This window comes from Panthera pardus, unplaced genomic scaffold (assembly GCF_024362965.1).
Source record: "Panthera pardus isolate Hobbes unplaced genomic scaffold, ASM2436296v1 HiC_scaffold_18, whole genome shotgun sequence".
NCBI lineage: Eukaryota > Metazoa > Chordata > Mammalia > Carnivora > Felidae > Panthera > Panthera pardus.
In genome coordinates this window covers 3,860,383-3,885,231 of record NW_026526743.1, presented here as the reverse complement: position 1 = coordinate 3,885,231, position 24,849 = coordinate 3,860,383, and the positions used below count along the sequence as shown (strand labels likewise).

Sequence of the window (24,849 nt, the reverse complement as noted above, 5' to 3'; positions counted from 1 at the left end):
CATCCCCTTCCTCAGTATATACACACGCCCATGATATTCACTATTTGTCATGTCTACCAAATCTGCTTCTTGACTGATCTGTGCAGCTCCTGGAAGGAAGCTGGAGGAGTAATGTTGTTGGTCAATAAATCAGTCCACCAGGACTAAGTCCTGGGTGTCAGCGATTTTTTTTTTCTATAAATGTCTTTTCCCCAAAAGTCTTCCATTCTTTTGAGAGCCAAATGTCCAGCCTAGAGTTCCTGCCCTATCCTTGTCATGGCAAATTCAGATCTAGATTACTAGACTTGCTTTGTCTAGGGATTGGCCTTTAGCCAAGGGAAACGTGGGAAATGGGGTTTCAGCTAAGATGGAAAGGATATTAATCACTTGCCAATGGGACATGGTAATCATATATGAGTCTAAAAATTTTATTTTTATTTTTTTAAGTTTATTATTTTGAGAGAGAGAGAGAGGGATAGAGAAGATCTCAAGCACTCTCTGCACTGTCAGCACAGAGCCTGATGCAGGACTTGAACTCATGAGCTACCAGATCATGACCTGAGCGGAAACCAAGAGCTGGACACTTAACCGACTGAGCCACCCATGCACCCCTAAAAATTATTTTTAAAAAGAGGCTCCAAGACTGTGAATCAACACAAGTGGTTTAGGGAACTACCTATTGCTGAGCCCACTAGGGCCCCATATCTGCGTGGTAGGAGACCTGGCAGGTTTTACTACAGGGCTAAGTCAAATGAATTTGCCTAGTGGGTGATGACGAGTGGGTCTCTCAGAACTTCCGGAGGGGTGAGTCCACAACTGAGCTGACGTACTTACCAAAAGGAGATAGGGGTCAGTCAGCGACTGGGATTGGGAGCTGTGGGTAGAGGTGGTTGGGATTCCCGAAGATCCAGGGAATGGGTTTCCCTTAAGTACTCAGAGATCTCAGTATTTCGGATTGCTCAGCTACCACAGGGTAGTTGCCTCTACCTAACTTTCCGTGATTGAGGAAGAAAAAGCAGACATCCTAACCATTGGCGGGTGGGACTCGAGGGGTGGGCCGGGTAAATAGGAAGAGGTGTGGTCCCGGAAGTCTCTGGACCTCCAGTGTTTCTCGCTGGTCAAGCTTGGAAGGTCGGGGTCATCACCCGTTGGCTCCTGTACCTTGTAGCCCCGCCCCTCACTTTCCTTCGCCACCCCCCCCCCTCCCCCATCCAAACGATCTGTCGGCTGGAAGCTTGGTGCTATTGAGTTGGGTAAGGTGAAAATCAGCGGAGGCAGTCGTCTTCTCATGATCAAATAGTCTTGAGTTTTAAACCCCCTTCCTTTTGGGAACGCAGGTGTTCATGCTCCCTTCTGCCTCCCCATCCAGTTCTCAGCTTTGGGAATGGAACCTGCGTGGGGGAGGGGATTGAAAAGCAGGGGCCTACCGGATAAACGGATAGGAGTGGAATGAGGATCTTGGGGTGTCTCCTCCCACTCTCAATTTTTATATTCTCCAGCTACTTGTTGAATGTCCTTTGGTACCTAACTGCAAGGTGGTTTGCAATGCGAATATCTCACACTGCTGTAGGGGCTCCTGATTAGAGATAGACCAATTTCTATCATAGACTCCTCTCTACTAGATAGCTCTGGGGATCCTACTGTCGAAAGTCGAGTTTCGTAGCACCCTTGCGTGTGATGAGCAGTTTCTTTAGCACTGCTCTGGGGAATCTCCGGCCTCATTAGACAAAAATGGAGCCCCGTCCCTTGGTATGGTACCTTATATGAGAATGGTATGAGACACAGCTATTGTCATCCTTAATTTTCATCAGGAGACCCAGAAGAAAGAGGGGTTTACACGGTGAGTCAGGGTAGCCTGATACAGATTCTTGCTGTGGCTTCTGGCCCTTCTATTTCGGAAATGTTCAAACATATGTAAAAGAATAACTTCATGAATTCCTTTGTACTCATCACCCATCTCGTGACCAACTGACGACCAGTCTGGTTTCAACTTACCTCCTCCCACTGAAAGCCTCCCCATTATTTTGAAGCAGATCCCAAATTTATCATTTCATCTGTAGGTATGTCCATACATATCTGTATGTATATATTATATATAATATATGATAAACAATAAATATATATAAATATTATATATTTATATATTTATATAATATACATATATATTATATTCATATATATATATATATATATATATGTATTTTTTTTCTGGTAGCTTTATCCTTTTTAACAGCTTTCTTTTTAACCTTTTTTTTTTTAAACGTAATTTCTACATCCAAGGTGGGGCTCAGCTTATGACCAGGAGATGAAGAGTCACATACTCTACTGACTGAGCCAGCCAGATGCCCCTTAACAGCTTTGTTGAGATGTAATTCACCTACCATACAATTCACACATTTAAAATGTACAATTCAGTGGCTTGTAAAGTATGGCAGGGTTGTGTACCCATCACCACAGTCTATTTTAGTACATTTCATTACCCCCAAAAGAAACCCCCCTCCCTTTTGCTGTCACCCCAAATGCTTCAGCCTCCAACCTCAACCTCAGACAACCACTAATCTACTTTTGTTTCAACAGAGTTGCTTACTCTGGACATTTCATATAAATGAGATCATACAATACATGTAGTCCTTTGTGACTGGCTTTCACAGAGCATAATATTCAAGTTTCATCCCTGTATAGCATATTACCAGTATTTTATTTCTTTTTATCGCCGAATATTCCATTGTATTGATATACTACATTTTATTTATCCAGTTGATGGACATTTGAGCTTATTTCCACTTTGGGGCTATTATGAATAATGCTGTGATGAATATTCATGTACAATTTTGGGGGGGGAACATATGTTTTTCTTTCTCTTGGCAGATACTTAGGAGTGGAATTGCTCGATCGTGTCCCAACTCTGTTTCACTATTTGAGAGACTGTCTCAGAACTTTTTTAGATTGTTTGAATCATCATCCAAGTAAAATTCGTATGTTGTAATTTGTTGCTGTATCCATTAAGAATCTTTTGGGGTACTTGGTGGCTCAGTTGGTTAAGAATCAGACTCTTGATTTTGGCTCAGGTCATGATCTCACAGTTCGTGGGACTGAGCCCCATGTCAGGTGGCACGCTGACAGTACAGAGCTTGTTTGGGATTCTCTCCCACTCTCTCTCTGCCCCTCCCTGCTCAATAAATAAACTTAAAAAAAATTTTTTTTAATCTTTGTTTATTTTTGAGAGAGAGACAGCGTGTGAACAGGGGAGGAGCAGAGAGAGAGGGAGACACAGAATCTGAAGCAGGCTCCAGGCTCTGAGCTGTCAGCACAGAGCCTGATGCGGGGCTCAAACTCACGAACTGAGATCATGACCTGAGCCGAAGTCGGACACTCAACCGACTGAGCCACCCAGGTGCCCCTAAATAAACTTTTTTTTTTTTAAAGAATCTTTTGAGAGAGGGAGGCAAACCAGAAGAGACTCTTTTTTTTTTTAATTTTAATAAAATAGTTTTATTTAACCCAAGATTGCCAAAACATCATTTGAACATGTGACCAATATAAAAATTGAGACATTTTATATTCTACTAAGTCTTCAAAATCCAGTGTGTATTTAAAACTAATAAGCACATCTCAATTTGAACACTAAATTTTTACCAGAAAATATTTGATCTGTATTTAAATTTCCTAAAATCCACTTGTGAAAAAGTAGATTGACATATCCAGGTTGTTCTAAACATACTTAAAAAGTTCTCTAGTAACTGAATCAAGTAGAAGTTTTAAAATTATATTTAAATTAGTTAAAAAGTCACTTTCTTAGTCACACCAGCTACATTTCAAGTGCTTGTGAGCTACATGTGACTAGTGACTGTTAAGTCTATACTGTTAAGTAATATACCTTCTTGTATATTACTATCTACTTTTTATTTCTATTTAGCTTTTTATCACTTAAAACAAATCTGAACCTTTTAAACTTTATCTATTTTGTTGGTTATGTATATATTCCAGTGGTTGATCTGATTTTATGCCAAAGAGACTCTTAAATACAGAGAAAAAACTGAGGGTGTTTGGGAGTGTGGGGGAGAGGGGAAAATGGTTACGGGCATTGAGGAGGACACTTGTTGGAATGAGCATTGGGTGTTGTATGTAAGCCAATTTGACAATAAATTATATTCATAAAAAAAGAATCTTTTAATCTATAGATCTCCTGCCCTCTTTTCCCCCCTCTGCAATATATTTAGTGATGAAACTGGGTTATTTGTCCTGTAGTTTCTAACCATCTGGAATTTGCTGCTTCCCTCCCTGTGGTGTCATTTAATATGTTCTCTGTTCCCTGGCTTTCTTATGAATTGGTAGTTAGGGCAAGAGGTTGATTCCTTTTAGGGTCAGTATTCTGTCAAGAATACTTCATGAATGGTTTCATATGCTTCTGTCAGAAGGCAAAAACTCTCTAGATGTTCCCTCTTTTTGTCATGTGAGCAGCCATGAATAGTCATTGTCTAGATACACATATTCATTAGAGATTATGAAATGGTGGTATTCCAGCTTTATCATTCCTTTTTTTTTTTTTTTTTTAGCTGGAATACTTCTAGAAAGAGAAACTTCCCTTTATCAAACATTTGTTGCCCTGGTATACAGTTTGTATAAGGAAAGCAGAATAAACTTTGATTCTTTCCTCTCATTTGCCAGCTTAAAAAATGAATTTATTGCCTAATACTCTGCAAAAATGGTCATTGAGTTTGTTCTTTTTAGCATCTCTCCGGACTCATAGATTTACATATATTTGATGTGTTTCCATCCATTGCAGCTATTCTTTTTTAATTTTTAAATGTTTTTTTAATGTTTATTTATTTTTGACAGAGAGAGAGAGAGAGCAAGCATGAGTGGGGGAGGGACAGAGAAAGAGGGAGACACAGAATCCGAAGCAGGCTCCAGGGTCTGAGCTGTCAGCACAGAGCCCGACGTGGGGCTCAAACTCACAGACTGTGAGATCATGACCTGAGCCAAAGTTGGACACTCAACCGACTGAGCCACCCAGGCGCCCCTATTCTTTTTTAATTTTTAAATTTTTTTTAAATTTATTTTTGAGAGAGAGAGAGAGAGACAGAGCATGAGCAGGGGAGGGGCAGAGAGAAAGAGGGAGACACAGAATCCAAAGCAGGCTCCAGGCTCTGAGCTGTCAGTACAGAACCCAACGTGGGGCTCAAATCCGTGAACCATGAGATCATGACCTGAGCTGAAGTCGGCAACTTAACCGACTGAGCCACCCAGGCGCCCTTGCAACTATTCTTATTGATGCTCAGATCATCTCATTTTTGGCACATGGAAGCATCTTCAGTTTGACTCCTGCGTCCTTTTGACAAGACCACAGAAGTATATAATAATTTCTTTGATTTCTGGTATGACCTTCTGGTCTAGGATTACTTTGTACATTTCATACCCAGCTCTGAAATCTGCTGTTTTTCTAAGGATACTTAGTTCCTTTTGATGGGAAGTGGTATTTAGAGATCACAATTTTGTGCTAGGGGTGTTCATTGCTACCGCATTGCTCATTGTTTCTAGGTCTTTTCAATAGATAGAGCTAGGAAGTAGCCTTCTAAGGTTAAATACATCATAAATTCATACTTATTTTTTCAATTCAAATTCAGGATTATAGGGTTTTTACTTAGCTTCTCAGATCTTACATTTACATATTTTCTTGTCATGTGGTCTGATGCTCTTGATGTTTCTCAGCTAGAAGTTGGTGCCCACAAGCCCTCACACTCATTGTTTCCCAAATTGAACTCATCATTGTCTCTATCAATTTTCGCATCCCCAAACCTACAAATCCACCTGTGTTCCCACCTAGGGAGCAGGGCAGGTGGACCTAGAGCCTAGGCAGGCAAATTGAGGCAAAACATGTTTTAGGACTCTGGGTGGTAGGGTTTGTAGACCTCTAATACGGAAATGTCCACATGTCCCATCACTGGTATAGGTGTCCAGGGCAGCAAGACTAATCCCAGACCCAGTGACTGGTAGAGTGTTGTTGCAGTCTCTGTCTTGAGCAGCTTCTTGGCCTGGTAAGAAGAATATAGCATTTAGAGACAAAGAAATCTGTGTGTGTTTGTTTATTACATCAAACCCTTAGGTAGTTCCATGACCTTTAGCAAGTCACTTTCTCTCCTTCGTCTTAGCTTTCTTATCTGTCAAATGGAGACGGGGAATTAATCCCACAGATTTCTTGGAGAAACTAATTTTTTAATATTATTATTTTATTATTTTTTAAAGTAATCTCTACACCCAACACAAGGCTCGAACTCACAACCTTGAGATCAAGAGTCATAGCCCTACTGACTGAGCCAGACTGGTGTCCCAGAATGTCATTTAAATGCAGTCATGCTGTATGTAGCCTTTTGAGTCTGGTTTCTTTCATTTTGCATAATATGTATGAAATTCATGGATGTTGTTCATTGTATCAATATTCCCTGTTCTTTTTTTACTGCTAATATTGCATTCCATGAATGTACCGTTTATCTTTTATTCAGTAATTGAAAGACATGTGGGTTTTTCCAGTTTGGGCGATCGTGAATAAAGTAGCTATAAACATTGGCATACAGGTTTTTGTGAACAAAACTTCTTGGGAAAATACCTAGGAGTGGTACTGCTGGGTTATATGGAAAGCATATGTTTAACTTTTTTAAGAAACTGTGACTCTTTATGGCTATACCATTTTGTATTCCATTTTTTCCAATTTTCTTATTGTGGTAAAATACATGTAAAACTTAAACCATCTTAACCAGTTTAAAGTGGTATTAAATACATTAATAGTTTTTACAACCATCACTACCATCTGCCTCCATATTTCCTTCATCCTGTAAAACTGAAACTGTGTACATTACACAATAAATCCCTATTATTCCACCCTCCACAGTCCCTAGCAATTACCATTCTACTAGTGTTTGTCTCCATGATTTTGATTATTCTAAGTACATTATATAAGTAGAATCATGCAGTCTTTGTCTTTTTGTGACGGGCTTATTTCACTTAGTATAATCCTCAAGGTTCATCCATATGAACCTCAAGGTTGTAGCATATGTCAGAATTTCCTAACTTTTTAAGGCTGTATAATATCCCATTACATTGATATACTGCATTTTGCTTATCCATTTATCCCTCAATGGACACTTGGATGGCTTACATATTGTAGCTATTGTGAATAATGCTGCTGTGAACATGGGTGTACAAAAATATCTTTGAGACCCTGCTTTCAGTTATTTTGAGTATATAACCAGAAGTATAAATGCTAAATCATATAGTAACCGTGTTTTTAATTTTCTGAGGAATTGCCGTACTGTTTTCTGCACAGCAGCTGTACCATTTTTCAGCCACCAACAGAGCATAGGGGTTCCAATTTCTCCACATCCCCACCAATACTTGCTCTTTTCTTTTTTTTTCCTTTTTTTCTTTTCTTTTTTGTATACTAGACATATTAACGAGCATGAGATAGTGTCTCATCATAGTCCTTTGCCCATTTTTGAATCAGATTGTAGAATTCTCTATATATTCTGGATATGAATCCCACATCAGATATATGATTTCACAAATATTTTCTTTTATTCTATGGGTTTCATTTTGACTCTGTTGGCATTATCTTTTGATAAATGAATTGGAACATTTTTTCATGATATCTGACTTATTTATATGTTTTTTTGTTGCCTGTGCCTTTGGTGTCATATCCAAGAAATCATTGCCAAATCCAATGTCATGAAGATTTTTCTCTATGTTTTTTTCTAATAGTTTTACAGCTTGAGGTCTTATATTTAGGTCTTTGATCCTTTTTGAATTAATTTTCATATGTGGTGTTAGATAAGGGTCCAACTTCATTATTTTGCACGCAGATATCCAGTTTTCCCAGCACCATTTGATGGAAAGACTATTCTTTTCCTATCAGATGGTCTTGGTGCCATTGTCAAAAATCATTTGACCGTGTATGCAAAGAGCTCTTCATTCTATTTTATTGGTTTATATGTCTGTCTTTATGCCAGTACCACAGTGTTTTGATTACTGTAGCTTTGTATACTAAGTTTTGAAATCAGAAAGTATGAGTCCTTCATCTTTTTTCTTCTTTTTTTAGAAATTAAATTATTTTTATTTTTATTTATGAGAGAGAGAGACAAAGCATGAGCAGGGGAGGGGCAGAGAGAGAGGGAGACACAGGATCCAAAGCAGACTCCAGGCTCTGAGCTGTCAGCACAGAGCTTGATGTAGGACTCGAACTCACAAACCGCAAGATCATGCAGATGCCTCTTTGTTCTTCCTTTTTAAGATTGTTTGGCTGTTCAAGATCCCTTGAGATTCCATAGGAATTTTAGGATGGAAATTAAAATTTCTATTTTTAAAAAGTCACTGGGATTTTGATAGGGACTGCATTAAATCTGTAGATTACTTTGGATAGTATTAACATCCTAAAAACATTGTCTTCCAGTTCATGAATATGAGATGTTTCTCTTTATTTATGTCTTCTTTAATTTCATTCAGCAATATTTTATAGTTTTCATTGTATAAGTGTTTCACTTCCTATTGTGTTAATTTCTAAATATTTTATTCTTTTTGATGCTATAGTAAATAGAATTGTTTTTATAATTTCCTTTTCAGATTATTAGCTGTCTGTATACAGAAATGCAACTGATTTTTGAGTGTTGACTTTGTATCCTGCTACTTTGCTGAGTTCATTTATTAAACTTTTTTTAATAAAATCATTAGATTTTGAACATAAAATATCATACCATCTATGAACAGAGATAACGTTACTACTTCCCTTACAATTTGGATGGCTTTTTAAATTATTTATTTATTTATTTTTGGGTGATCACATGTATTGAAAGGGTTGGAAAAAAATTGAATGCACTTTAGTGTAAGAATTTTTGAGTTATCTGCAAATCAACTCATTTCAGGAGTGGAAGGATCCTTGGTCATTTCTTAATATCAAAATTTACACAGGTTTCTCTTTTGAATGTCTTCTACATTTAAAGAGACAATCGTACAAAGTCTTCCATATTCCATACGTGATAAATTCTTTGTTTCAGCCAATTCTTTTAAAAAAAACTTTATGTTTATTATTTATTTTTGAGAGACAGAGTGAGAGTGGGGAGGGGCAGAGAGAGAGGGAGACACAATCTGAAGCAGGCTCCAGGCTCTGAGCTGTCAGCCCAAACCCCGATGCGGGGCTTGAACCCACAAACTGTGAGATCACCACCTGAACCGAAGTCAGCCGCTTAACCTATTGAGCCACCCAGGCACCCCTGTTTCAGCCAATTCTTAATGGAGGGCAACTAGTACAACATCTCCTGGGACAAAGAGCATCAGAATATTCCATTTTGTGTATATACATACACACACACATATCTTTGTATGTTTCCTCATCAATTTCTCTGGTAATCCCAGTTTCTTCCACATCTCTCAACATTGTATTTACATCCTGATCATAAACATGTAGTCTTCCTTGAAACTCTCTGTTGTTTCTCATTTTCATATAAATTCACTCATCAAGGCCAAGCCTGGTGAGATCCAGGGCTCTTCTACAAGTGCTGGTAGTTTGTTGATGGTCCACATCGTCTGCCATGTTTCAAACCCTGAACCCTTTCCCCTGGATGCCTTTTACTTCTTCTTGCCTAAGTGCTCTGGCCAGAACTTCCAGTACTGTGGTGAGTAGAATGGTAAAAAGAATGAGTAGAATAGAATGGTGAAAGTGAGCATCCTTGCCATGTTCCTGATCTTAGTAGGAAAGCGTTCAGTCTTTCACCAGTAATGTTTACTGCAGGTTTTTCATATATGACTTTTATTATGTTGAGGTAGTTTCCTTCTGTTACTAGTTTGTTGAATATTTTATGAAATAATGTTGAATTTTTGTTAAATTCTTTTTATGCATCTATTGAGATGATCATGATTTTTAGCTTTCATTCTGTTAGTGTTGAATCATCATTGTGTTCCAGGAATAAATCTCTCCTTGTCATGGTGTATTATCCTTTCAATATGCTGCTGAATTCAGTTTGCTCATATTTTATTGAAGGCTTTTGTGTCTATATTAATCAGGGATATTGGTCTGTAGTTTTCTTTTCTTGTAACATTTTTGTTTGGGTTTGGTATCATGATAATGTTGACCTCATAAAAAGAGTTAGAAATTATTTCCTTCTCTTCAGTTTTTGGGAAAACTTTGAGAAGGATAAATACTAGTTTTTCTTTAAATGTTTGGTTTATTGGGGTGCCTGGGTGACTCAGTCAGTTAAACATTGCACTCTTGATTTTGGCTCAGGTCATGATCTCAGAGTCATGAAATCGAGTGTTGGGCTCCACACTGGGTGTGGGACCTGCTTAAGATTCTCTCTCTCTCTCTCTCTCTCTCTCTCTCTCTCTCCTGCTCATGCTCTCACTCTCTCTCTCTAAAAAAATAAATTAAATTAAAAAATTAAAAAATAAATGTTTGATATATTTCATCAGTGAAACCATCCGGTCCAGGGCTTGTTGTAAGATTTTTTTTTGAAAGACTTTTTTTTGTTTTGTTTTTTTTAGAGAGACAGGGGGAGAGTATGTGTGAACGGGGGAGAGGAGCAGAGAGAGAGAGAGAGAGAGAGAGAGAGAGAGAGAGAGAGAAAAGCTCCACACTCAACATGAATCCCTATTTGGGGCTTGATCCCACAACTCTGGGATCATGACCTGAGCTGAAATCAAGAGTCGGATGCTCAACATGCTCAACCAACTGAGCCACCCAAGCGCTCCTTGAAAGATTTTTTATTAGTGATTCAGTCTTCTTACTAGTTACATCTAGTCAGATTTTCTATTTCTTTGTGAATACGTATGTAATTGTTCATGATACTCTCATAATCCTTTTTATTTCCATAAATAGGATTTCCATAGAATAAGTTGTGTCCCCACTTTAATTTCTGATTTTATTAATTTGAATCTTCTCACTTGTTTTCCTTAATCCATCTAGCTAAAGGTTTGTCAATTTTGTTGATCTTTTCAAAGAACCAACCTTCAGTTTCATTGATTTTCTCTACTTTTCTATTCTCTATTTCATTTATCTCTGGTCTGATCTTTAGTATTTCCTTCTTTCTGCAAGCTTTGGGTTTAATTTGTTCTTCTTTTGTAGTTCTTTAAGTTGTAAAGTTAGGTTGTTGATTTGAGATCTTTCTTGTTTGTTAATGTGGGCATTTACAACTATAAATATCCTCCTTCATACTGCTTTCATTGTATGCCATAACTTTTGGTATGTTGTGCTTTCATTTTTATTCACCTCTAAGTATTTTATAGTTTTCCTTGTGATTTCTTCTTTGATCCACTCATTGTTTAAGAGTATGTTTTTTAATTTCCACAATTTTGTGTATTTTCCAGTTTTACTTTTGTTATTGATTTCTAACTTCATCCCTTTGTAGTCAGAAAAGACACTTTATATAACTGTCTCTTAAAATCTGTTGAAACTTAATTTTTGGCCTAACATATGATCTACACTGGAAAATGTTCCACGTGCTCTTGAGAAGAATATATGTGCTGTTGTAGGTTGTATTCTGTTTGTGTCTGTTAGATCTAGTTGGTTTATTGTGTTAAGATCTCTGTTTCCAGATGGTAATCCTGTCCATTATTGAGAGTGGGGTATGGAAGTCTCCAGTTGTTACTGTAGAACTATTTCTTCTTTTAGTTCTATCTATATTTATGGTCTGTAATTAGGTGTGCAAATACTTATAATTGTTACATATTCCTGCTGTATTGAACCTTTTATTAATATATAATGTCTTCCTTTGTCTCTTGTAAAATTTTTCCATTTAAAGTCTGTTTTTTCTGATATTAGTATAGCCACCCCTGCTCTCTTTTGGCTGCTATATTTTATGGCATATCTTTTTCCATTCTTTCAATCTATTTGTGTCTTTGGATCTAAAATGTGTTTCTTGTAGACATAATATAATTGGATGTGTTTTTATGCATTCTGAAAATATGCCTTTTGATTAGATAATTTAACCCATTTACATTTAAAGTAATTACTGATAAGGGGAGATTTAATGCTATCATTTTGCTATTTGTTTTCTATGTACCTTAGAGCTCCCCTTGCCCTCATGTTTATTTCCTTCTTCCTGTCTTCTTTGGTGTTTAATTATTATTATTATTTTTTGTAGTGAAATGTTAAAATTCCTTTCTCATTTCATTTTCTGTATGTTTTATAGCTATTTTCTTTATGGATACCATGGTATTTACATATAACATCCTGAAGTTATAACATTCTAATTTGAATTCCTACCAGCTTAACTTCAATAACATACAAAAACTGCCTGTTTATAGCTCCATCACCACTCTTTTTGGTTGATGATGTCACAGAATACATCTTTATATATTGTGTGCCCCAAAACACAAACTAATAATTCATTTCAATGCACTAGTATCTTAATTTATATAGAAAACCAAATGTGGAGTTACAAACATAAATTGCAATAATACGAGATTTTAGACTAATATTTTAAAAAATATTTATTTATTTTGAGGGAGATAGAGTAGGGGAGGTACAGAGAGAGAGGAGAGAGAAAATCCCAAGCAGGCCCTGTGCTGTCAGCACAGAGCCTGATGTGGGGCTTGATCCCACAAACCTTCAGATCATGTCCTAAGCCAAAATCAAGAGTCGGATGTTTAACCAACTGAGCAACCCAGGCACCCGTAGATTAATTTACATTTTTAAAAATGAACCAGCTCTTAGTTTTGTTGATCTGTTCTACTGGTTTTTTGTTTGTTTCTATATCGTTTATTTCTCCACTCATCTTTATTATTTCCCTTTTTCTGCTGGTTTTAGGCTTTATTTGCTGTTCCTTTTCTAGCTCCTTTAGGTGTAAGGTTAGGCTGTTTATTTGGGACCTTTCTTGCTTCTTGAGATAGGCCTGAATTGCAATATACTTTCCTCTTAGGACTGCCTTTGCTGCATCCCAAAGAGTTTGGACTGTTATGTCATTGGCTTCCATGTATTTTTTTATTTCTTCTTTATCTCCTGGTTAACCCATTCATTCTTTAGTGGGGTGTTTTTTAACCCCCATGTATTTGACATGGCTTTGCCATGACATGACTTTCCAACTTTTTTCTCGTTTGACTTCAAGTTTCATAGTGTTATAATCTGAAAATGTGCATGGTATGATCTTTATCTTTTTGTACCTGTTGAGGGCTGATTTGTGACCAAGTATGTGATCTGTTCTGGAGAATATGTGCACACAGTAGGGCACCTGGGTGGCTCAGTCGGCTGAGCGTCCGACTTCAGTTCAGGTCATGATCTCAGGACTCATGGGTTCAAGCCCCGCATCAAGCTCTGTGCTGACAGCTCAGAGTCTGGAGCCTGCTTCAGATCCTTTGTCTCCCTCTCTCTGCCCCTCCCCAGCTCGCAGCTTGCACTCTGTCTCTTGCTCTCCCAAAAAGAAAATAAACATTAGAAGAAAAAAGAATGTATTTGTGCTGTTTTAGGGTGAAATGTTCTGAATATATCTGTTAAGTCCATCTGGTCCAGTATGTCATTCAAAGCCATTGCTTCCTTGTTGGTTTTCTGCTTAGAATATCTGTCCATTGCAATTTTTAAAAATCTTTTGGTTTCTTGGGGCTCCTGGGTGGCTCAGTAAGTTAAGGGTCTGCTCTTGATTTCAGGTCAGGTCTGATCTCACACGGTTCATGAGTTTGAGCCCCATGTTGGGCTCTGCACTGACAGCACGAAGTCTGCTTGAGATTCTCTCTTCTACCTCTTTCTCTGTCCCTCTCCTGCTTGTACTCTGTTGGTCTCTCTCAAAACAATAAATAAACATTAAAAATTTTTTTAAATGTATTGGCTTCTTGAAATCATCTCTTTCATGTAGAAAATAAAAAGTAGAGTTACAAACTGTTGTTATAATAATAATAGCTTTTATAATCACCTATCATTTACATTTTTTGAGATCTTTATTTTTTCATATGGCTCAAGTTAACATATAGTTAGTATCTTTCATTTCGCCCTGCAAATCTCCCATGAAATTTCTTGTAGGCAGTTCTAGTGGTAATGAATTCCTTCAGTTTTTGTTTATCTGAGAATGTCTTAATTTCTCCTTTTTTTTCTTTTTCAGTATAAGCATTTAGTGATATAAATTTCCTTTCAAACACTGTTTTAATTACAACACAGAAATTTAACATGTTATATTTTTATTTTTGTTTAGTGCATAATGTTTGCCAGTTTCCCTTAATAATTCCTCTTTGACACATAGGTTATTTTTAAGAGTGTTGTTTAACTTTCAAACATGTGGGGGTCTTGAGGTATCTTTGCTTTTTTGTTGTGTGTGTGTGTGTGTGTGTGTGTGTGTGGGTATTTTAATGTTTTTTTTTTTTTAATTTTTGAGAGAGAAAGTGTGCAAGCGGGGGAGGGGCAGTGAGAGAGGGGGACAGAGGATCTGAAGCGGGGCTCTGTGCTGATAGCAGAGAGCCTGACACTGGGCTGGAACTCATGAACTTCGAGATCATGACCTGAGCCAAAGTTAGACGCTAAACTGACTGAGCCATCCAAGCGCCCTGTTTTTTGTTTTTTTATTTTTTAAATGTTTATTTATTTTTGAGAGAGAGAGAACATGAGAAGGGAAGGGGCAGAGAGACAGACAGAGAGAGAGAGAGAGAGAGAGAGAGAGAATCCCAAGCAGGCTGCACGCTGTCAGTACAGAGCTGGAGGTGGAACTTGATCTCATGAACCGTGAGATCATGACCTGAGCAGACATTAAGAGTCAGACACTCAACCAACTGACACCCCCTCAAGGTGTCTTTGTTTTTTATTCCTCGTTTAATTCTGTTGTGGCCAGAGAACATACTGTGTGTGATTTTATTTTTTTTTAATTGTTATGGCTTGTTTTGTGGGCCAGGATATGATGTCTCTTGGCAGATTGCTTTATTCATTTGAAAATGTGTTTTCTGCTGTTGGAGTATTCTAGAGATGCAACTTAGATTATGTTGGGTGGTAATGTTATTTAGGTCTTCTCTCTTCTTGTTGATTTTCCATCTGCTTGTTCTGTGAATTAGACAGGAGTGATGAAGTTTCAAAGTGTAATAATAGGTTCTCTATTTCTCCTATCATCTCTATTATTTTTTGCTTCATGTATTTGGAGCAATATTTTACGTATATATACATTCAGGATTGTTTTGTCTCCTTGGTGAATTGACTCTGGTGAATTTTCTTTTTTAATTTCTGAAATCTGCTTTGTATAGTATGAAGACAGCCACTCTAGATTTCTTTTGACATTGCATAAATAAATTTACATTTATTTATGTCTCAGTAAACAGCTTTATTGAGATATAATTTACATGTCATAAAATTCACCCGTTTAAAGTGTACAGCTCTATGATTTTTAGCATATTCAGAGCATTGTGCATTTGTTATAATAACAATGTTATTTCAGAACATTTTCATCATTCCCTCCAAAACCTTTTTTTTTAACTTTTAATCTATTTATATTATTATATTTAAGGTGTGTGTGTGTGTGTGTGTGTGTGTGTGAGTGTGTGTGTGTGTGTTGTGGACAGCATATAGTTGGATCTACCCCTCCCACCCCAGCTAATAATCATTATTTTTTAATTGATCTATTTAGGTCATTTACATTTAATATGTCATGTATATTAATATATTATTGCTATGGTCAAATCTAGGGCTACCATTTTATTATTTGTTTTCTATTTGTCCTCTCTGTTTTTTCCCTCTGTTTTGTCTTTCTTGCTTCTTTTGACTTATTTAAATATTTTTTAGTATTCCATTTGAATTTATATTTGGCTTTTTAGTTATAGATCTTTGAATTAAGTTTTTTAGTGGTTGTTCTAAGGATTGATTATATTATGCACCTCCAATTTCACAGAGACTACCTGAGCTAATATCACTTCACATAAATGTGGAAGCCTTATAACCTCATGGGACCCTTTCCCTTTATTTTATAGCTATCATATGTATGATGCTTATATACATTGAAAGCCTCCCCTACCAATTATATATTTTTTTGCTTTCAACTGCAAACATTTTATTTTTATTATTTAATGTTTATTTTTGAGAGAGAGCTCACATGCACACATGAATGGGAGAGGGGCAGAGAGAGAGGGAGACACAGAATCTGAAGCAGGCTCCAGGCTCTGAGCTGTCAACACAGAGCCCGACACAGGGCTTGAACTCACTAACTGTGAGATCATGACCTGAGTCGAAGTTGGGTGCTCAACCAACTGAGCTACCCAGGTGCCTCTCAATTGCAAACATTTTCTAAAAGTCTTTAAAAGGAGTAAAAGAGTCCATTTTTTTTACCCCACTGTTTACTGTCTCTCTTGTTCCTCTCTGAAGGAGACATTCTGGAGTTCCTAATTCTCCCCTGATACGATTTCACTAAAATCCAGAGAACATTCTTTAGCCTTTCTGTTATAGCAGGTCTGCTAGTGGGGGATTCTCTTAGTTTTCCTTTATCTGAGTTTTTATTTTCTTCTTTACTTTGAGAGAGAGAGCATGAGTGGTGGAGAGGGGCAGAGGGGGAGAGGGAGAATCTTAAGCAGGTTCCATCCTCAGCATGGAGCTTGATGCAGGCAGGGCTTGATCCCATGACCCTGGGATCATGACCTGAACCAAAACCGAGTCAGATGCTCAACCAACTGAGCCACCCAGGTCCCCCCAACTGAGAATGTTTTTACCTCACTTCATTCCTGAAGTATTTTTTTTTGATGGATATAGAATTATGTGATGATACTTTTTTTTTGTTCCCTGTTAGCACTTTAAAGATATTCCACTGACTTCTGGCTGCCATCGTTTATGATGAGAAATCCACAATTCTGATTGTTATAGCCTTCTATGTAATCTATTGTTTTTCTCTGTTAACCTTACAGATTCCTCTTTTTTCCTTTTAGCAGCACAGTTATGATGTGACTGATATGATATGGCTTTTTGGGGGGGGGGATTTGATGAACTTCTTGAATCTAAATTTATATATTTAATCAAATTTGGGGAGTTTTCAAGATTTTTTAAATTTCCTTTTTACATTTATTTATCTTTGAGAGACAGAGCACAAGTGGGGGAGGGGAAGAGAGAGAACGAGACACAGAATCCAAAGCAGGCTCCAGGCTCTCAGCTGTCAGCACAGAGCCCAACGCGGGGCTTAAACCCACAAACCATGAGATCATGACCTGAGTCAAAGTCGGACGCTTAACCGACTGAGCCACCCAGGCACTCCTCAGACTTTTTTTCCCACCAATCTCTTTCTCCCTCATTCTTGGACTTTTGATATTGTCTCATAGGTCCCTGAGGCTCTGCTCATTTTATTTGCAATTTTTTTTCCCTCTGTTCTTCAGATTGGATCATTTCTAATGTCCTATCTTCATATGCCATCTAATGAATTTTTAATTTGCAATATTTTACCTCTTGGCTCTAAAATTGCCATTTGGTTATTTTTTTAGTTTCTATTTCTCTACTCAGAACTTCTGTTGTTCCATTAATTTCGAGAGTTTTCACCTTTACCTAATGGAGAATGGGTATAATAGTTTCTTTAATATCTTCATTTAGTTTTTTTTTCCTAATAAATAAAATGGTGGAATAGGAGGTCCCCAGCTCACTTCCCTCAACACGCACACAGACAACAATCCAGCAGCCATCCACAGAAAAAAAAGTGCCTTTGTGGGAGCTTTGGGATCCTAGTAGGAGGTTGTGAAACCCCAGGAAAGCCCAGGACTAAGGAAAACTGATTTCAGGAAGCAGGCTCTAACCCTGGTGGAAAGCCAACCAAATGTGGTGCTGGGTACAGAATAATAACCCCATCTCTTTATGGACTTGGCTCCAACCCCACTTGGCTGCAGTCCTGCAACCGGTTCCATCCACCAAGGCACCAGGAGGAGCCATGGTCATCTACGCCACCAGTATCAGGCCTGCCAGCCTTGGACACAATTGCAGATCCTGAAGCATCCCTGTGACCCAGCTCAAGCCCTACTCTAACTGCCAGTCTAGAGTCAGACATGCCTGCACAGGGGCCCTATGGGAGACATGCTCCTGGTAACAATCCTGCTAACCTTGGTTCTGACTTTGGATCCTGAAGCAGCTCTGTAACCTTGTTTCAGCCCTGATCTCAGTCCTACCTACCCAGGGATCCAGCACTGCTGGTCTGTTCTCCTCATAGTAGGCTTACCAACCTCAGTCCTGGCTGTGGACCCTGAAGCCAGTCCCAGCTACATACTTTGAAATGGCCCTGAGACTCAGTGACAACTCCTCTCTGACATGGTTGGAAGCCAGTTCTGACCACCCAGGAAACTGGTGACAGACCTGCCCCTCTGAGCCTCTAATGGCAGGCCTGTCGGCCTAGTTCTTGACTGCAGAACCTGAAGCAACCCTGTGACCCCGTTCCAGCCCTGCTCTACCACAGTTCCAGAGACAATCTTCCCACCCAGGGACTTTCCTAGGGACATGGTGCAAGTGCAGTCAGGGATCTGTGGGAGCCATACCCATCTGTGCCTGATAACAGACCTGCTGTCTGTGGACTTGACTGTGGCAATTTTACAAGTCCACTATTACCTCGATGCCAAAGCCAGACAAGGAGACTATGAGAAGAGATCATTACAGGCCAATATTTCTGACGAACATAGATGCAAAAATCCTCAACTGAATACTAGCAAACTGAATTGCTAAAAGGATCATACAGCATGATCAAGTGGTATTTATCCCAGGGATGCGAACATGGTTCAACATATGCAAGTCAATAAATGTGATACATCACATTAACAGAATGTAGGATAAAAAGCATATGATTATCTAGGTGGGTTAGGAGCATTAAGGAATCGACTCCTGAAATCATTGTTGTACTATATGCTAACTAACTTGGATGTAATTTAAAAAAATAAATAAAAATTTAGAAAGTATTATATGATTATCTCAATAGATGCAGAAGAAGTATTTTATAAAATTCACCATCATTTTATGATAAAATCTCTCAACAAATTAGTATAGAAGGCATGTACCTCAATATAATAAAGGCCATATATGAATGCCCACAGCTAACATCATACTAAAGGGTGAAAGCTCAAAGCTTTTCCTCTAAAATCAGGAACAAGAAAAGAATGCTGTCTGTCTCCGTGATTATTCAACATAGTACTGGAAGTCCTAGCCATAACAATTAGACAAGAAAAAGAAATCAAAGGTATCCAATTTGGGCAGAAAGAAGTGAAATTGTCTCTATCTGCAGATAACATGATTTTATATACAGAAAACCCTAAAGATTCCTAAAAAAAAAAAAACAAACCAACTGTTAGAACTAATAAAAAAATTCAGTAAAGGTGCAGAATACAAAATCAGCATACAAAAATCAGTTGCACTTCTATACACTAACAACCAACTATCTGAAAAACAAATTAAGAAGACAAACCCGTGTGGGACGCCTGGTTGGTTCAGTCGGTTGAGTGTCCAACTCTTGATTTCAGCTCAGGTCATGATCCCAAGGCTGTGGTATTGAGCCCGTCAGGCTCTGTGCTGAGCATGGAGCCTGCTTACGATTCTCTCTCTTTCTCTATCTCTCTCTCTCCCTCTGTCCCTCTCCCCGGCTTGTGCTCTCTCCCTCTAAAATACAAAAAAATAATTTGAAAAATTAAAAAAAAGACAATCCCATTTACAATAGCATCAAAAAGAATAAAATACTTAGGAATAAATTTAAACAAGGAGGTGAAAGATCTGTACACTGAAATCTATTAAACATTGATGAAAGAAATTGAAGAAGACACAAATAATTTAAAAGATACCGTGTTCATGGATTGGAAGAATTAATAACAAATAATATGTGTCAACATACCCATATAACCCTAAGTGATCTACAGATTAAATGAGGTCCCTATAAAAATTCCAATGATAATTTTTCACAGAAATAGAAAAAATTCTAAAATTCATATGGAGCCACAAAAGACCCAAGTAACTACAGCAATACTGAACAAGAAGAAAAAAACCAGAGGCATCTCACTTCCTGATTTCAAATTGTATTACAAAGCTATAGTAATCAGAGCTGTATGGTATTGGCATAAAAACAGACACACAGATCAATGGAACAGAACAGAGAGCCCAGAAATAAACTCACATATGTTCAGTCAACTAAGGTATCAAGAATACACCATGAGGGAAAGGATAGTCTCTTTAATAAATTGTGTTGGGAAAACTGGATATTCACATGCAAAAAAAGGAAATTGGACCTTTGTCTCACACCATACACAAAAATCAACTCAAAATTGGTCAAAGACTTAAATGTAAGACCTGAAACTATAAGACTCCTAGAAAAAAAAAGCATATGGGTAAGCTCCTTGACATTGGTCTTGACAATGGTTTTTCAGGGGATGACACCAAAAGCACAAGCAACAAAAGAAAAATTAAAACAAGTAGGACAGCGCCAAATTAAAAAGTTTCTGCAGGGGCGCCTGGGTGGCTCAGTCGGTTAAGCGTCTGACTTCGGCTCGGGTCACGATCTCGCAGTCCGTGAGTTCGAGCCCCGCGTCGGGCTCTGGGCTGATGGGTCAGAGCCTGGAGCCTGCTTCGGATTCTGTGTCTCCCTCTCTCTCTCTGCCCCTCCCCCGTTCATGCTCTCTCTCTGTCTCAAAAATAAATAAAACATTAAAAAAAAATAAAAAAAGTTTCTGCAAATAAATGAAATCAACAAAATGAAAAGGCATCCTATAGAATGAGAAAATATTTGCAAACCATATATCCATAAGGTGTTGATAGCCAAAATATACAAGGAACTCATAGTATTCAGTGGCAAAAAAAAATAAACAAAATGGAAAAACACCGAAATAGACAATTTTCCAAGGTAAACATACAAATGGCTGATGGGTATATGAAAAAGTGCTGAACATCACTAACCATCAGGAAAATTCAAACCAAAACCATAGTGGGAGATCACCTCATGACCTTAAGATGGCTATCATGAAGAAATCAAAAGATAAGTGTTGGCAAGGATGTGCAGAAAAGGGAACACTTATATACTGTTGGTAGGAATGTAAATGGTACAACCATTATGGAAAACAGGATAGTGATTCCTCAAAAACTTAAAAATAGACACACAGTATGATCAAGAAATCTCGCTTCTGGGTCCATATCCAAAGGAACTGAAATTAATATCTTGAGGAGATATCTGCATTCCCATATTCATTGTAGTATAATTCACAATAGCCAAGATATGAAAACAACCTAAGTGTCCATCAACAGACAAAGGGATAAAGAAAATGTCACACACACACACTGGAGTATTATATAGCCTTAGAAAAGAAGGGAGTCCTGGTGTTTGTGACAACATGGATGAACCTCGAAGTCATTATACTAAGTGAAATAAACCAGGCACAGAAAGACAAATACTGCTGATCTTACTTATACGTGGGATCTAAAAAAAGTCAAAGTCATAGAAACAGCGAGTAGAAGAATAGTTACCGGGGGATGAGGAGTAAAGGAAACATGATGTTTGTTGGTCAGCGGGTACAAACTTTCCGGTATAAGCTGAATGAATTCTAGAGACCTAATGTATGGCATGGTGATATAGCTAATATACCTATAGTTAATAAGGTATGGGGCGCCTGGGTGGCTCAGTCGGTTGAGTCTCCGACTTCGGCTCAGGTCACGATCTCGCGGTCCGTGAGTTCGAGCCTCGCATCGGGCCCCTGTGCTGACAGCTCAGAGCCCGGAGCCTGTTTCAGATTCTGTGTCTCCCTCTCTCTGACCCTCCCCCATTCATGCTCTGTCTCTCTCTGTCTCAAAAATAAATAAACGTTAAGGAAAAAAAAAAATAAGGTATACTTGAAATTTGCTAAGAGAGAAGATCTTAGGTGTTCTTAACACACAAACATACACACACACACACACACACACACACACACACACACACACAGAGTAACTGTGAGGTGAGGGATAAGTTAATTAACTTCATGGGCTGATCATATCACAATGTATACATATATCAAAACATTACATGTTATTCCTTAAATATATACAATTTTTACTTATCAATAATACCTCAAAGCTGGAAAAATATAAGTACTTAAATTTTTTTTTTTTAAGATTTATTCATTTCTCAGAGAGACAGAGCGTAAGCAGGGGAGGGGCAAAGAGAGAGAGGGAGACACAGAATCTGAAACAGGCTCCAGGCTCTGAGCTGTCAGCACAGAGCCTGATGCGGGGCTTGAACTCACGGACCACGAGATCATGACCTGAGCTGAAGTTGGACACTCAACCGACTGAGCCACCCAGGTGCCCCAAAATGGGCTCCAGGCTCTGAGCTGTCAGCACAGAGTTCTGTGCAAGGCTTGGACCCATGAACACGAGATCATGACCTGAGCCAAAGTCAGATGCTTAACTGACTGAGCCACCCAGGCACCCCTGTACTTTTAAAAATAATAAGTCTTTGTCTAAAAATTCCATCATCTGGGTCATCTCAGGGTTGACATCTGTAGATTGTCTTTTCCCTTGGGAAATGGTCAGATTTTCACATGTGTGTGTTTAAGTGATGAGTAAGTTTGGACTGTATCCTGGGAATTTTAAGTTTGCAAACTTAACTTTTAAGTTTGCAATTTTATATTGCAAACTCAGGATCCTGTTAATATCCCTTGGAGAATGTTGGATTTTGTTGGCTTGTTCGTTTTAGCAGGCCATCAACCTGGGTAGGTTCAGATGGCAGGTTCTGTCCCATCTTCTGTGGGTGTTGGTTACAACGTTAGTTCAATCTCTAAAGCCTTTGCTGTGCTATTTGGATTAGCATGTGCCGCCCTGGGGTTGGTCTGTGACTTGGGCATTGGTTTATATCATTGTTCAGTTTTCAGAACCTTGTTGCTCTTCTTCACATTTGTTTCCTGCTTGTGTAGTTCAGAGGTGAGCCTCTGAGGTGAAAAGGGAAAATTAGTAATGTCCCTACCCCCTTACTCTCTAATACATAGGAGTTTCTTTTCCTGGTCCTTTGGAAATAGGAGGCTTCTCCTAGATTATCTGCTGTTGGTGCTTGTTGCACAGTTACGTGGTTTGGCTTGTTCTTGGATCAGGAGACAAAGGAGGGAAAAGAAATATGAAATTCACCCCTCCCCTCATTATAAGTCATTATTCAAGTTCTAACTTAAATCCCAGGTCTGCTTTTTTTTTTTTTTTCAGTTTACTTTTCAAAGTTCACAGGCTCTTGTTTCTTATATGCTATTTAAGATTTTTATCTGGGGGTGCCTGGGTGGCTCAGTCGGTTAAGCGTCCGACTTCGGCTCAGGTCATGATCTCACGGTCCGTGAGTTGGAGCCCCGCGTCAGGCTCTGTGCTGACAGCTCAGAGCCTGGAGCCTGTTTCAGATTCTGTGTCTCCCTCTCTCTGACCCTCCCCCGTTCATGCTCTGTCTCTCCCTGTCTCAAAAATAAATAAAAAAAAAAAAAAACGTTAAAAAAAAAAAAGGTTTTATTAAAAAAAAAAAAGATTTTTATCTGTCATCAGTGGGAGAGGCTGCGTATCATTACTTTACTTCATCTTGGCCAGCAACAAAGAACTAGTGTCAGTCTCTTCATTATTTTCGGTACTTTATTCTTCTATATAAATTGTAAAATCTTTTTAGCTTTCATGAAAAGTTATGTTGAGATTTTGGTTGGAATTGCCTTCAATCTATAAATCATTTTGGGGAGAAATTCCATCCTTACAGTATTGAGTATTTATATTCATAAACATGAGATGTTTCTGCATATTTAAGGTCTTGGTTTAACGTTTAGGTTTATTTCTTGATGCCATATAGTTTTTGTTGCTGTTGTGAGTGACATCTTTCTATTTTAAAATCTACTTTCTGGGGCACCTGCGTGGCTCAGTCATTTGAGCAGCCGACTCTTGATTTTGGCTCAGCTCATGATCTCATGGTTTGTGGGTTTGAGCCTTGCGTTGGGCTCCACACTAACCTGCTTGAGACTCTCTCTCCCTCTGCCCCCTCCCCACTCATGCTTTCTCTCTCTCTAAAATAAAACAAAACAAATAAAATATATTTTCTGTTTATTATTGCTTTATAGAAATCCAGGGTTTTTAGTTATTTTTCCAATGTTTATTTTTAAGATAAACTTTTTTTTTTTTTTAAGTAAGCTCTATGCCCAATATAGGGGCTCAGACTCACAACCCAGAGATCAAGATTGCATGCTTTACTGGCTGAGCCAGCCAGGTACCCCTAAGATAAACTTTCATTAACGTATCCCAAGTCAGGGGCGCCTGGGTGGCCCAGTCGGTAGGTGTCCGACTTTAGCTCAGGTCATGATCTCACAGTTTGTGAATTTGAGCCCCGCATCAGGCTCTGTGCTGACAGAGTCTGAAGCCTGCTTTGGATTCTGTGTCTCCCTCTGTCTCTGCTTCTCTCCCACTTGTGCTCTCTCTCTCTCAAAAATAAATAAACATTTAAAAAATTTTTTTAAAAAGTATCTCAAGTATGTCCAAATCGTTATTATAGTTATCACATAGTTATAACTTATCACAATGTAAGCACACTATCCTGGCTTTTGACACCATGAATTTGTTTTGCCTCTTCTTGAACTTCATATAAGTGGAATTATGTACTGTGTTCTTTTCTGGGCCTTGCTTCTTTCATTCAAAGTAATATTCTTTTTTTATGTTTATTCATTTTTGAAAGACAGAGAGAGACAGAGCACAAGCAGGGGTGGGGCAGAGAGAGAGGGGGACACAGAATTTGAAGCAGCTCCGGGCTCTGAGCTGTCAGCACAGAGCCCGACGCGGGGCTCAAACTCACGAACTGCGAGATCATGACCTGAGCTGAAGTCAGATGCTCAACCTACTGAGCCACCCAGGCGCCCCTCACAGTAATATTTCTGAGATTCATGCAGGTTGTTATGCATATCAGCAGTTCACTCTTTTTATTATTGTATACCCGTTATATGAATATACTATTACTT

General features: G+C 38.4%; 1 protein-coding gene and 1 pseudogene across 6 annotated transcripts in view; one reads left to right on the top strand and one right to left on the bottom strand.

Annotated features, from left to right (window-relative positions):
• LOC109253076 (orphan sodium- and chloride-dependent neurotransmitter transporter NTT5-like) overlaps positions 1–24,849 on the top strand; it is a 52,897-nt gene that overhangs the window by 17,477 nt on the left and 10,571 nt on the right. The window contains exon 1 of one of the 6 annotated variants that reach the window (XM_019425716.2): positions 444–952. The exons of 2 other annotated variants lie outside the window; for them this stretch is intronic. The gene's annotated coding sequence lies outside the window, so the exon portion shown is untranslated. Of the gene's footprint in view, positions 1–443; positions 953–1,025; positions 1,820–24,849 lie in introns of those variants that run through there. 3 more of the 6 variants (XM_019425715.2, XM_019425712.2, XM_019425717.2) reach the window with 3 other exon arrangements.
• On the bottom strand, positions 9,245–9,559 carry LOC109253077 (U6 snRNA-associated Sm-like protein LSm3; annotated as a pseudogene).